The 12,769-nt window shown below is 35.0% G+C and overlaps 1 long non-coding RNA gene and 1 pseudogene across 2 annotated transcripts; one reads left to right on the top strand and one right to left on the bottom strand.

The window, feature by feature from the left end:
* The first annotated feature begins 4,165 nt into the window (after positions 1-4,165).
* Positions 4,166-6,625, top strand: LOC108945166 (uncharacterized). Of its 2 annotated transcripts, none has more exons than XR_001969292.3 (3): positions 4,166-4,466; positions 5,343-5,413; positions 6,362-6,625. It is a non-coding gene; the product is annotated as an uncharacterized lncRNA (long non-coding RNA). The 2 variants fall into 2 exon arrangements; XR_011408220.1 differs by having other exon boundaries at positions 4,169-4,432.
* A 343-nt stretch (positions 6,626-6,968) lies between these two features.
* Positions 6,969-10,203, bottom strand: LOC117274375 (annexin D3-like; annotated as a pseudogene).
* Between the last annotated feature and the right edge of the window lie 2,566 nt (positions 10,204-12,769).

Here is a 12,769-nt window from a genome sequence, read left to right as displayed (position 1 = left end):
AGAAATACTCTAATCTACGAGAATTTATCGCATATGTACATTTGGGATAAATATATATTGTTTTATTTTGCCACTATTCACATATTTCAGGTGGTTTAGGGGGTTTTAAAATTTATTTATGTGTCTATAATAAATTTTCTACCAAATCATAAAAGTCAGAATGAATATTATCCCTTCATTTTCCAAATTTATGTGGCGTTTTCTCTAAAAATACATCTGTTGATTGGTAAATCCTGAAAATTGGTTTCTTTAATTTGCTTATGTATAATAGTCGGGGGGAAATGTAGTGAAAAAAATAAAGGAGCAAAAGATGAAGTTCAGTGAAAAGATAACTATATGTGTGTACGGGTAAAACCGAGCTCGGTGTTTGATCGAGTTTATGGAACGGAGGGCCAAGGTCGGTACATCTGTAATTGGGTAAAAATCGAAATCCGAGCTTCGATCTGACATCCAACATGGTCAGCCACGGGCGGAATATAATATTCGAGACCAGACCCAAAGCATCATCAAAACTAGCTATCGAGATTATAAGATTTGTCCTCGAGTTAACCAAAGGTATAACCGGTCCCGTTTCTAGGGGTCTCGGAAAAAGCTTTGTCGACTTATCCGACAAGGGTCCGTAATTCTCGCCATTAACCAATCATTATGGCAGAAATCACGAAACGACTAAAAAAGAGAACCAACGGTTAGCAAATTAAAGACTTTTGCCTTTTATAGAACAACAAAATAATACCTTAAAAGGTAGATCTCCCCTAACATATAAAAGAGGGCTTGACAATTCATTAGGAACATTGTAACATATATTCATAAGCAATACATTTTTCAAGCTCTTACTCTTTGATATTTTTCTGTCAATAAAAGTGTATTCAACTCAAGGGTGGCTGACATTCTAAAATTGAAATCATCCAATTCATGTGGTTTGCAGTTATTTTATCGCTATTTATTTTAATTGCAATCTAATTTATCGCTTTGTATCAAGTTATTCCACATGTCCTTATAACCACTAACAAATTCAATTGTTATCCGATTTTAAGGGTAAACAGGTTGGCGCCCACCGTGGGGCTAAGGATAATAGTGGTTATTTGATATAAATCTTCATAACACACCCTACTTTACACTTTCTCTTTGAAGTGTCTTTGATTTCAGGCTAAAAATGCCAAACTCTCAATTAGCGCCCCTACATATCGACAATGAGTCCAGTCACCAGGGTGAGAATAACAACATAGCTCCCGGTAACATAGGACTACCCGCTGATCCCGTTGGAATTTCGATCGCAGATTCGATTGATGTTAATTCACATGTGGATATCGACGCCAACTTGCCTACCGACCTCGAAAATAGCATCTGTGGTGGAGCCCGATCGACAGCTCGAAACACACAAAACAATAATGAAGACGAGATCAGCCTACGAATGATCTTAGAAATGCTGCAAGCTCAACATGTGGCGATAGCTCAGTTGCAGAGCCAAAGGCAGACGTCGAGCAGGGTTGAACCCGATCTGCCCCGTGAAGTCACCCGCAGAATGAACCGGTCGTAGTAAGGTCAAATGAACAAGAATCGGGTACTAACCCCGTGATTATAAAGAAGCCCGAGGAGCTGACAAAGCGGATAGAATCAGGGGAAAGAAAATTGAAGCAAACGACAAAAAGGTGAAAACCTATAATTTCAGGGTGGATCAAATCCCAGGGGCACCTTCGATATTAAAAGGACTGGATTTCAGGAAGTTCGTGCAAAAATATTTTCCTCCAAGTGCGGCTCTGAAGCCGATCCCCAAGAAATTTCGTATGCCCGAAATACCTAAGTATAACGGGACGACCGATCCAAACAAGCATGTAACCTCTTATACATGTGCCATCAAAGGGAATGACTTGGAATACGACGAGATCGAGTCTGTTCTACTAAAACAATTTGGGGAGACCCTATCAAAGGGAGCCATGATATGGTATCACAACTTACCTCCTAATTCTATTGACTCATTTGCTATGCTTGCAGACTCTTTCGTAAAAGCACATGTCGGTGCCATCAAGGTCGAAACCAGAAAATCGGACCTTTTCAAAGTCAAATAGCGGGACAACGAGATGCTCAGGGAATTTGTGTCCCGTTTTCAAATGGAACGAATGGATCTGCCGTCGGTCGCTGATGATTGGGTTGTTCAAGCTTTCACTCAAGGACTCAATATTCGAAGCTCGGAGGCTTCACAATAACTGAAGCAGAATTTGATAGAATACCATGTCGTTACCTGGGCCGATGTACATAACCGGTATCAATCAAAAATCAGAGTTAAAGATGACCAACTCGGGGCCCATTCAGAGTCTGTTTATCCCGTCACCACCTTCGACAGAGTAATGAGAGATATCAATCGTCAACCAAGATCAAACATGGATCGATATATGCCATATAATGGAGATCGGAGGAGCAGTGGGTTCGGGCGGAACCCCGTAAGAAACGAAAGGAGAAATGATCAAGGTCGAAGCAACCGAGGGATCATGACCAAAAACAGCTTCGATAGGTCCATCGGGCCTAAAGAAGCATCGAGGCTATCGGAATGCAACTTTAATGTCGATGCTGCCACCATCATATCAGCTATCGGGCGCATCAAGGATACCAAATGGCCTCGACCTCTAAAATACGATCCATCTCAAAGGGATCCTAAGCAGATGTGCAAATATCATGGGACCCACGATCATAGAACGGAAGATTGTCGACAATTGAGAAAAAAAGTAGCCCGACTATTCAATATCTTTGTGATGCCATGGTATACTTTAGTTCAGGTATTTGGAAGTCATGTCATAAAGTTACATAAACAATACCTATGTGAGTTGGACAGCTATCTATATCTGAAATATCAAGAATGCAAGCAGGTCTTCAACTATTTGGCTCTTCATTTTTCATCCCTTCTTGGTATAATTTTTATTTTTAGCGTAAAAATTGATACTTTGAAGGTGAATTAAATTGGGTTTATATATATACTGTAGTATTACTCTTTCCATAAAGATCTAAAATACGTAACAGAACTTTGAAAGTGGGTCAAAAGCACATACCAAAAACATAGAAATTCCATAGAACACTATTATATAAAGTATAAATAAAATATCGTGATTAAAATAATAACATAATTAAATTTTCTTCTGCGATACAAATCTACGTGAGTTTTAGCGCAAAATCATTAAGGAGGTTAGATTTTTTTTTTACCATAATCACTTGTATAAAATAAAAAAGAAAAGTATAGATAAAGTTTATGGATAATCCAAATAAAATAAACAGAGAAAGAAAAAAAATTACAAAATAGGATTTTACCTCATATAAAATTTCCTTGTTTGTAACTATAATTCATTCCATAATTGTTAGTTATTTGACCCTTTAATTATTATTTAAATATATCCGACATATTCTTGAAGTTCCAAAACCATACAAATTCTAAAACAATAGAAACATTGGACGTTCTTGCTTCTGTATAAAGGATTTCATTGGCCCATTCCCAGTCTCATCTTTTTTCTTCTTAATTTTTGACGCAAAACTTTCAAATACTTTTTGTATATCAGTCTGCTATATATTTTTATTTTATTTGTGTAGATTTGTATTATAATTGTATGTATACAGAGATATATACACATTCATGGTATTCTTGTAGTTGCTTTTAAAGCCGATTCTTCTAGCTGTTGTGTTTGTCAAAGGGAATCTTTTTCAATATAATTTATTTTTTTATTTGATCGATCTATCTCCGACAAAATTTCTCATATATTTCTCCCTTTGTAATATTATTTTAGTTTTTGGCGATTTATATTTAGATTTTGTTGTTTTCAGGACTCAAATAGCAAAAGATCAAAAGTACAATATGGCAAAACCTAAAAGTAACGACCCGACTGGCCGTTTTGAGTTTTAGCGCGTCGTTCGGCGATTTGAGGTCTTGAGTAGCTTCACTCCATGTTTTATGACTTATACGTGTGGTCGAAATTAAATTTCGGGAAGTTCGGAATTGATTTGAAAAAAAAATTTTAATTTCAAAAATTTTAAGTTAGAAGAATTGATTAAGGTTTGACTTTTGAGTAAAATGACCTAAAAGCAAAATAATGTGTCTAATTCATCTAGAAAAGGACTAGGAGGAAATAAAAAATAGGGGGAGGACGTGAAAGTAAGGAAAAACGGAAAAAAGAAAAGATAAGGAGGGGCTAGTTTCTTTGGGGAAAGGGACACGAAAAAGGCACCTAAAAAGAAGAAGAGGAAGGAAACAAAAATGAAAGATACGAAAACAACAAAAAGAAAGAGAGCTTGAAATCTCACAATCACTCATCTTCCTCATATTCATTTTGAACATAAACAATGGCTATATTCTATCCAAATTCAGCTAGATTGAAATTAATCTATCAAAGCAACGTAATGGAGATCGATTTCGTCGGTTGAGTTGATGTCGAGTGATTGAGGCTGAGATCTGGTCCGTAGTAACCTGTGCTTTGTTCGAATTCGAGGTGCAATCACATTCAAGGAAAAATAATATAATACAAACGTCTTTTTCTTTTTCTACCTTGCTTCAATTTTTACTTCGTATATCATAAATTAGTGGTTTATTTGTTATGTTTCATCACGTTTTGATAATTTTATTTATTTATTTATTTTGCTTAATTTGTGCTTGTTGTGTAGAATAAAAATAATAACGATTTTTGACTTTTTCTTTATGTTTTTTTTTGGGTTTCGTAAGTGTGATATGTACTGAAATTCTTTCTCCTCTATATAATGTTCAGTTCATTTCTGTATCAGCCTTCCTATTTAGCTGCTTTGGTATTTTGCACTAATTCTTTTTTCATCACGAGTTTGATTAGTTTAATAAGATCATAAATTGGACGATAGTTTTGGTTATTAAAAAGGTGAAGATGAAACTGTTTTGGGGTTCTTCTCTTCGTCTCTGATTTCTCATTATCACTGTGTATGTGCTTTATTGGATTTTGTTTTGTTATTTTTTTTAGCTGACCTTTATTGATTCCACATAGTCTTCTGTTGGGCTTAGTTTCCAATTATTTTCCATAGTCCTCCGTCTTGGTTTTATTACAAGTTTAATACATGGTTTAAATATGGAAATTTCTTAGAAATTTGGGATTTTGGGAGAAAATATAGAATTTGGTATTTTTGGATTTTGACCACGAAATTGGATATGGAATTAAGAATAAATTATATATTTGAGTTCGTGATGTTATGGATAAAGTTTATCTTCGAAAATTTTCGAAATTCGGGCGTGTGGGTCCGAGGGTTGACTTTATTGGCTTTTGAGCGAAGCTGAGAATCATTATAAATTATTAAATTATATGTATTGGGGTATATTTTGATTGGTTTGTACGCTGTTTGACTAGTTTTGAAGAGACGAGCATCGGGTTGAGGTGTTTGAGTGGTGTTGGAGCCAGTTATGAAATTTCGAAGCGAGGTAAGTCTCTTGTCTAATCTTGTGAGGGGGAATTTATCCCATAGGTAATTAAAGAAATAATTATTGCTAATTGTGGGGGCTACGTATGCACGAGGTGACGGGAGTCCGTACGTAGCTACTATTAATGCTAAAGTCCGAGTAGTTTAGGACACAAAACATGAATTACTTGTGCAAATTGAGCATATGATATTTTCATCTTTTATATATATATATATATATATATATATATATATATATATATATATATATATATATATATATTAAAAGATAATTTATCATATGCTCAATTTTCTGTTTTAATTAATTAATTGTTAAAAGAAATTATCCAACCTCTCGAATTGATCTTTTAATGAATATACTATCCTTCCGGAGGTACATAAGAAAATGTCCTCCTTTCTTGTGGAGTGGGCCAAACGCATCGGCAGGATAGATGCATCTACGGATTGCGCCGCACGTCCCTCGGCAGTGTACACGACACTCTGGATCGGGTCGTACGACCTCGGCATTAATCGTGCCTAATAATAATAATTACATGATACTTTGCTATTTTTAATTGGAGCTTGTGAATTTAATTAATAGATTGAGAATTGTTGCATTTGAAGAAATTTGATTGATAAATTGGAAACTATTGGAAATTGAAAGAATTAATTATCTCTGCTTGTTAAGGAAATTATGGTTATTCCTGTAAATGAGGCTAATTGATAAATTAGAAATTTATTAGAATTAAAGGAATTTAATTATTTCTGCTGGTTCAATAAAATTATCGTTAACTCTATGAATTATGTTGATAAAAATATTTCTATTTTTATGTTACTTATTATTATTGACTCTTAGTGAGTGTCAAAGTTGACCATCTCGTCTCTAACTCTTCGAGATTAGGCTTGATACTTACTGGGTACACGTTATTTTCGTACTCATGCTGCACTTACTGCATATTTTATTGTGCAGGTACATATATGTCTAGCGGCCTTGTGGGCGCAGAGGTGTGGTTAAAAATTGTGGGGATATAGATGAGCTGCATTTTGTATTATGATCCATAGCCAACAGAGTCTCCTTCAGAGTTATTATATTTTTCTATCTAATTTCTATTTTGGACAGATGCTGTATTTTATTTTTAATTCCCTAGTAAATGCTCATACACTTGTGACACCGTATTTTGGAAATGGCTGTGAATTATTTAGAAATTTAGTTGCAAAAAATATTTATCATTTACTCTATGAGTTTTATCTTTATTATTTCATTAAAGAAATTTTGATTTCAAAAATACTAAAATGGGTAATTAAGCTAAGTATGTATTGTTGGCTTGCCTGACAGCGGTGTCCGGCGCCATCACGACCTTTAATGGATTTTGGGTCGTGACAAACATGGTATCAGAGCACTAGGTTCACTTAGGTCTCACGAGTCATGAGCAAGTCTAGTAGAGTCTTGTGGATCGGTACGAAGACGTCTGTACTTATCTTCGAGAGGCTACAGGGCTGTTAGGAGCACTTCCCTTCTTGATTTCCTCATCGTGCGATTTAATTCCTTTGAGGCTTATGCCTTTGTTTCTTTCCTATTAAATCTTGTGCGATGTGTCATCAGCTACTGTATATTCAAGAGTAGTATTCTTCTTTTTGAAATATTCTTCCTTAACTTTGATTATATCAATTTCAACTCTAGTTATAATTGCTCTAGTTAGAAAATCCTCATCAGTTCCTAGCCCATCTGTGGATATTTTTACAACCTGAAATGCCCAGATACGGAGGAGAAAAATGAGGGAAAGATTCTTTAGTCGCTGTCATTAGGTGATGAACAAAACCAGATATCTAGTGCACGTAAAGAGATTATGAAACAATCAAATCAAGATAAATTTGTTCCGGTAGGAGCGGGGGAGGGGATGATATTACAATAAGTTCCATGAGATAATTACTTGCACCAGACAGCAACTCTGCTAAAAAGGGTAATAAAGATTAAGAAAAAGAAGGAAGTCCAACAAGGCAAATCTTCTATGACTATTTTTATTACCTCAGCGAAATGCTTCTCTGGGGAGTCTATGCACCAAATAACCACTTTCAAGATAGATTCTAAAAGACCTTCACCACAATTCGATATATCATGTGATGGTAAGTCGACTTAAGAAGATAAGATTAATTAAAGAGCAAGAAGTAGCAAAACGAAGTTAATGTGGTGGTTTAAAGATGACTGACCTGATATATAGAGAATTCATAGTTTTGCTCATAGCACTGAAAAGTTGCCTTAAGCTGATGAATGTTCCTGGTGTTGAGTATCAGGATGAGTTCATCACTATCTAAGTATTTTGTTCTAGTGGCTTCACGAAGCTTAGAAGCCTCTAGATTAGAAGTACTATGGTCGACCAATTCCTTGTCATATCTGTAGGAACTGACTAGACTGACTAGAACCTGCCCAACATCGATCTAATGCAACACTTCAAAATGGTGTTTGCTAAACTTCATTTAAGAAAATTAACAGTGCAAGCTGATGAAGAAATGGGCTAAACGCCTAAACCAGATAACCTCAAAGTGATTGAGATGTACATTGGTGAGGAAACTATCTTAAACAACGGGTGCATTTCGTATGACAGAAATCATTTTTAGAAAAATATTTTCTGGTATTTGGTTGGAAAATGGAAAATGCTTTCAATCTGATGTTGAAGATTTATAATAATATTAGCAATCCGGATATTATTTTGATGAAAATTTTGAGAATTGAAGGTTGTTAGTCATGTAGTGTTGGTTAAATCATTGATATGAAATTAAGAGTTGAGATAATTGTCAAGGTTTTGGCGGAAAATATTGTGTCAACCAAACACCAGAACTGATTTATTTGCAGAAGAATATCTCCCCTCATACAAAACACGCCTAACATTTCATAATCAACAGAAATAATTAATGATGGGCTGGAAAATATAATACTAAACAGAGAAGATGTTTTGAGGTTGTTAGTAGCAATTTCAGTGCTAATGAGATTTCAAGTTTATAAATGAGATAGTACTGTATCCAGCAACAAACAGAGATAAAAAAAATATTCCTAGAACAGTATAATTATTCATTTTCGTTTGACAGTATGTGACTGGAAACAACGAAATAATTAACCTTTTGGAGAGGGAGAGAGACATATGCTACGATATCCTCCTCAAGTGAACAGCTAAAGAGAGCACAATATGCTTGTCTCACAGCAACTAGATGATCAGGAGTTGATGCACAGACTATCTCTACTATCACTTATAGACGGGTTATTTCGTTACGTAACCATGAATTTAAGACCTCATTTGCTAGCCTCGCGTCTCTTTCAGGGGGATCATACGCCCAGAGGATCACTGCTTTCTACCATGCATCAAACATGAAATCCAGAGAAGTCAAAATTTTGAAATTAAGTAGTAACTAATACTACCATTCAAATTCAGAAATCTTATCCACATGTAAATCTTATTTACAGGTCTTTCTTCATTTCTGTTTTTCATTTTCTTAAATTGTTTTATGAAATTTAACTGAAATGTTTGACATCCTAAAATTGAAATCCGTAGTTTTTGAAGATTCTCCTATGGATATAATCATTGGCGGGCCCACGATTTTGTACAAGCGGGTTCAATCTTAGAAGTACATAACTTTAGTCGTAAAATAGTAGTTGTCAAGTGGGTTCAAATAAAATATTTATACAAAATTTATGCAACTTTAATCGTAATTTATACAAATACACAGTATTATTTTTTGACGAATAGGGTTAAGTTAAACCCGCTTGCCACTATGTGCGTCCGCCACTGGATATAACAGTTTAGTCTTTGAATATTTGTAGGATCAAGATTCAAACTTGCAAACTTATAGCTAGTTGATCATATGCTTATATTTAGAAGTGAATTTAGCTTTCTAGGGAAATTATATGTAAGAAAAAGCTAATCCAACTGTACAAGTGATAAATCTTTCTTCAGATTCTAATCCTCTAGTTCAGGTTATCCATGAAAAGAGACCAAAATCTGCAGATGTACTTTAAGGAATTACTTGTTGGAAAAATTGATGATGGAGAATAGGATATATCAAAGCTTGAGGCGTGTCAAGGATATTGTCCTTAAGGATATTTCGTCCACACAACAATGAGTAAAGTTAGGCATATCCCTCAGTATTCAACAAGTTCTTCTAGTTATTAAACTGGGAACAGAACTAGCAGAAAATTCAAGAAAGAAACTCAGCATATAGGAGGAAGAAGAGAATTAAGAAAGTTGTGTCCACAAGTCTCCAAAATATCTCGTATCTATAGACATTGCTCCAACGGCTAGTTAATAGCTTGTTTAACTCTATTAAATATAAAATAATTTACTAAATAATAAGTAAATATAAAAATAATATTCCATAAAAAGAAAAATTTTTCCAAATCAAAATAATGGACATTCCCTTTTGAGATATCATTAATTTTTCCAACATTACTAAGCTCATAAGCTAATCCTTTAAATTGGAATTTGTTTAGTATAAACAGATGTGTTGAGGAAAAAAAGAAAAATACCCTGAAATCATCAGATAATTCAGAATGAAGATCATCAATAAGGGATTTGTCATAAAGCTGCTGATACGCTTCTTTGATCTTCTTCCGCTGGCTTGCATTTTTATGTCCCAACACACTTATTATAGTCTTCTCGTCAGTTCCAAGTCCTAAAAAGGGACGTAAACAGAGAAAAAAAGAATTTAGTTTCTACTACTAATATTTTTTTACACAACCATGTCACCTAATATAGATCATTCAAATAAAAGCAACATGCAACCTGTTACAACAAATTCACGCACATAAGTATTGATATACATTGATAGTGTAAAAAGATTTTTTCATTATGCAAAAAGGAGGAAACAAAAAAGGGTATTAACAAAATACCAAAAAAATAAAATCCACAAGTGAAAAAGAAGGAAAGGGGTATACAGTACTTAGTGAGTTAGTGGAGTAATTAGTGATGTTAGGTTAAACCATGAGCAATTGAGCGGAGATATCGGCATGAATTATTCTTTCATTAGAATTTAACCTATATACATTGATAGTATAACTATAAAGATTTTAATACAATTAAAGTATTTTAATCAGTTATTTATTGTAATTTTAGGTAAATTAGGATAGCCATATTTTTTTTTTCCCGCCAAAAAATTATATCTTCGGTCCACTTTTATTTTTGCTAACTAGGTTATAGAAAAATAAATTTTAAGTTACACAAGAAAGAAGAGTGACTTTTGTATTACAAAGCTTAACTTGAATTACACATGAAATTTACCGAGCATATTTAAATCTATGATCGATTCAAATTATTTTCATATTTCTGCTTAATTACTTATTTTACTTTGTTCTGTTTGGGTTGATACAGATGGTGAGTTTACGAGATATTACTTCATAATATAGAAATACTCTAATATACGAGAATTTATCGCATATGTACATTTGGGATAAATATATTCTGTTTTATTTTGCCACTATTCACATATTTCAGGTGGTTTAGGGGTTTTTAAAATTTATTTATGTGTCTATAATAAATTTTCTACCAAATCACAAAAGTCAGAATGAATATTATCCCTTCATTTTCCAAATTTATGTGGCGTTTTCTCTAAAAATACATCTATTGATTAGTAAATCCTGAAAATTATTTTCTTTAATTTGCTTCTGTATAATAGTCGGGGGAAATGTAGTGAAAAAAATAAAGGGGTAAAAGATGAAGTTCAGTGAAAAGATAACTATATGTGTGTACGGGTAAAACCGAGCTCGGTGTTTGATCGAGCTTGTGGAGCGGAGGGCCAAGGTCGGTACATCTGTAATTGGGTAAAAATCGAAATTCGAGCTTCGATCTTACATCCAACATGGTCAGCCACGGGCGGAATATAATATTCGAGACCAGACCCAAAGCATCATCAAAACTAGTTGTCGAGATTATCAGATTTGTCCTCGAGTTAACCAAAGGTATAACCGGTCCCGTTTCTAGGGGTCTCGGAAAAAGCTTTGTCGACTTATCCGACAAGGGTCCGTAATTCTCGCCATTAACCAATCATTATGGCAGAAATCACGGAACGACTAAAAAAGAGAACCAACGGTTAGCAAATTAAAGACTTTTGCCTTTTATAGAACAACAAAATAATACCTTAAAAGGTAGATCTCCCCTAACATATAAAAGAGGGCTTGACAATTCATTAGGAACATTGTAACATATATTCATAAGCAATACATTTTTCAAGCTCTTACTCTTTGATATTTTTCTGTCAATAAAAGTGTATTCAACTCAAGGGTGGCTGACATTCTAAAATTGAAATCATCCAATTCATGTGGTTTGCAGTTATTTTATCGCTATTTATTTTAATTGCAATCTAATTTATCGCTTTGTATCAAGTTATTCCACATGTCCTTATAACCACTAACAAATTCAATTGTTATCCGATTTTGAGGGTAAACAGGTTGGCGCCCACCGTGGGGCTAAGGATAATAGTGGTTATTTGATATAAATCTTCATAACACACCCTACTTTACACTTTCTCTTTGAAGTGTCTTTGATTTCAGGCTAAAAATGCCAAACTCTCAATTAGCGCCCCTACATATCGACAATGAGTCCAGTCACCAGGGTGAGAATAACAACATAGCTCCCGGTAACATAGGACTACCCGCTGATCCCGTTGGAATTTCGATCGCAGATTCGATTGATGTTAATTCACATGTGGATATCGACGCCAACTTGCCTACCGACCTCGAAAATAGCATCCGTGGTGGAGCCCGATCGACAACTCGAAACACACAAAACAATAATGAAGACGAGATCAGCCTACGAATGATCTTAGAAATGCTGCAAGCTCAACATGTGGCGATAGCTCAGTTGCAGAGCCAAAGGCAGACCTCGAGCAGGGTTGAACCCGATCCGCCCCGTGAAGTCACCCGCAGAATGAACCGGTCGTAGTAAGGTCAAATGAACAAGAATTGGGTACTAACCCCGTGATTATAAAGATGCCCGAGGAGCTGACAAAGCGGATAGAATCAGGGGAAAGAAAATCGAAGCAAACGACAAAAAGGTGAAAGCATACAATTCCAGGGTGGATCAAATCCCAGAGCACCTCCGATATTAAAAGGACGGGATTCAGGAAGTTCGTGCAAAAACCTTTTCCTCCACGTGCGGCTCTGAAGCCGATCCCCAAGAAATTTCGTATGCTCGAAATACCTAAGTATAATGGTACGACCGATCCAAACAAGCATGTAACCTCTTATACATGTGCCATCAAAGGGAATGATTTGGAAGACGACGAGATCGAGTCTGTTCTACTAAAACAATTTGGGGAGACCCTATCAAAGGGAGCCATGATATGATATCACAACTTACCTCCTAATTCTATTGACTCATTTTCTATGCTTGCA

Source organism: Nicotiana tomentosiformis, chromosome 1 (assembly GCF_000390325.3).
Source record: "Nicotiana tomentosiformis chromosome 1, ASM39032v3, whole genome shotgun sequence".
Taxonomy (NCBI): Eukaryota; Viridiplantae; Streptophyta; class Magnoliopsida; order Solanales; family Solanaceae; genus Nicotiana; species Nicotiana tomentosiformis.
The sequence above is the reverse complement of the archived record's forward strand: the minus strand, read 5'-3'. Positions and strand labels throughout refer to the sequence as shown.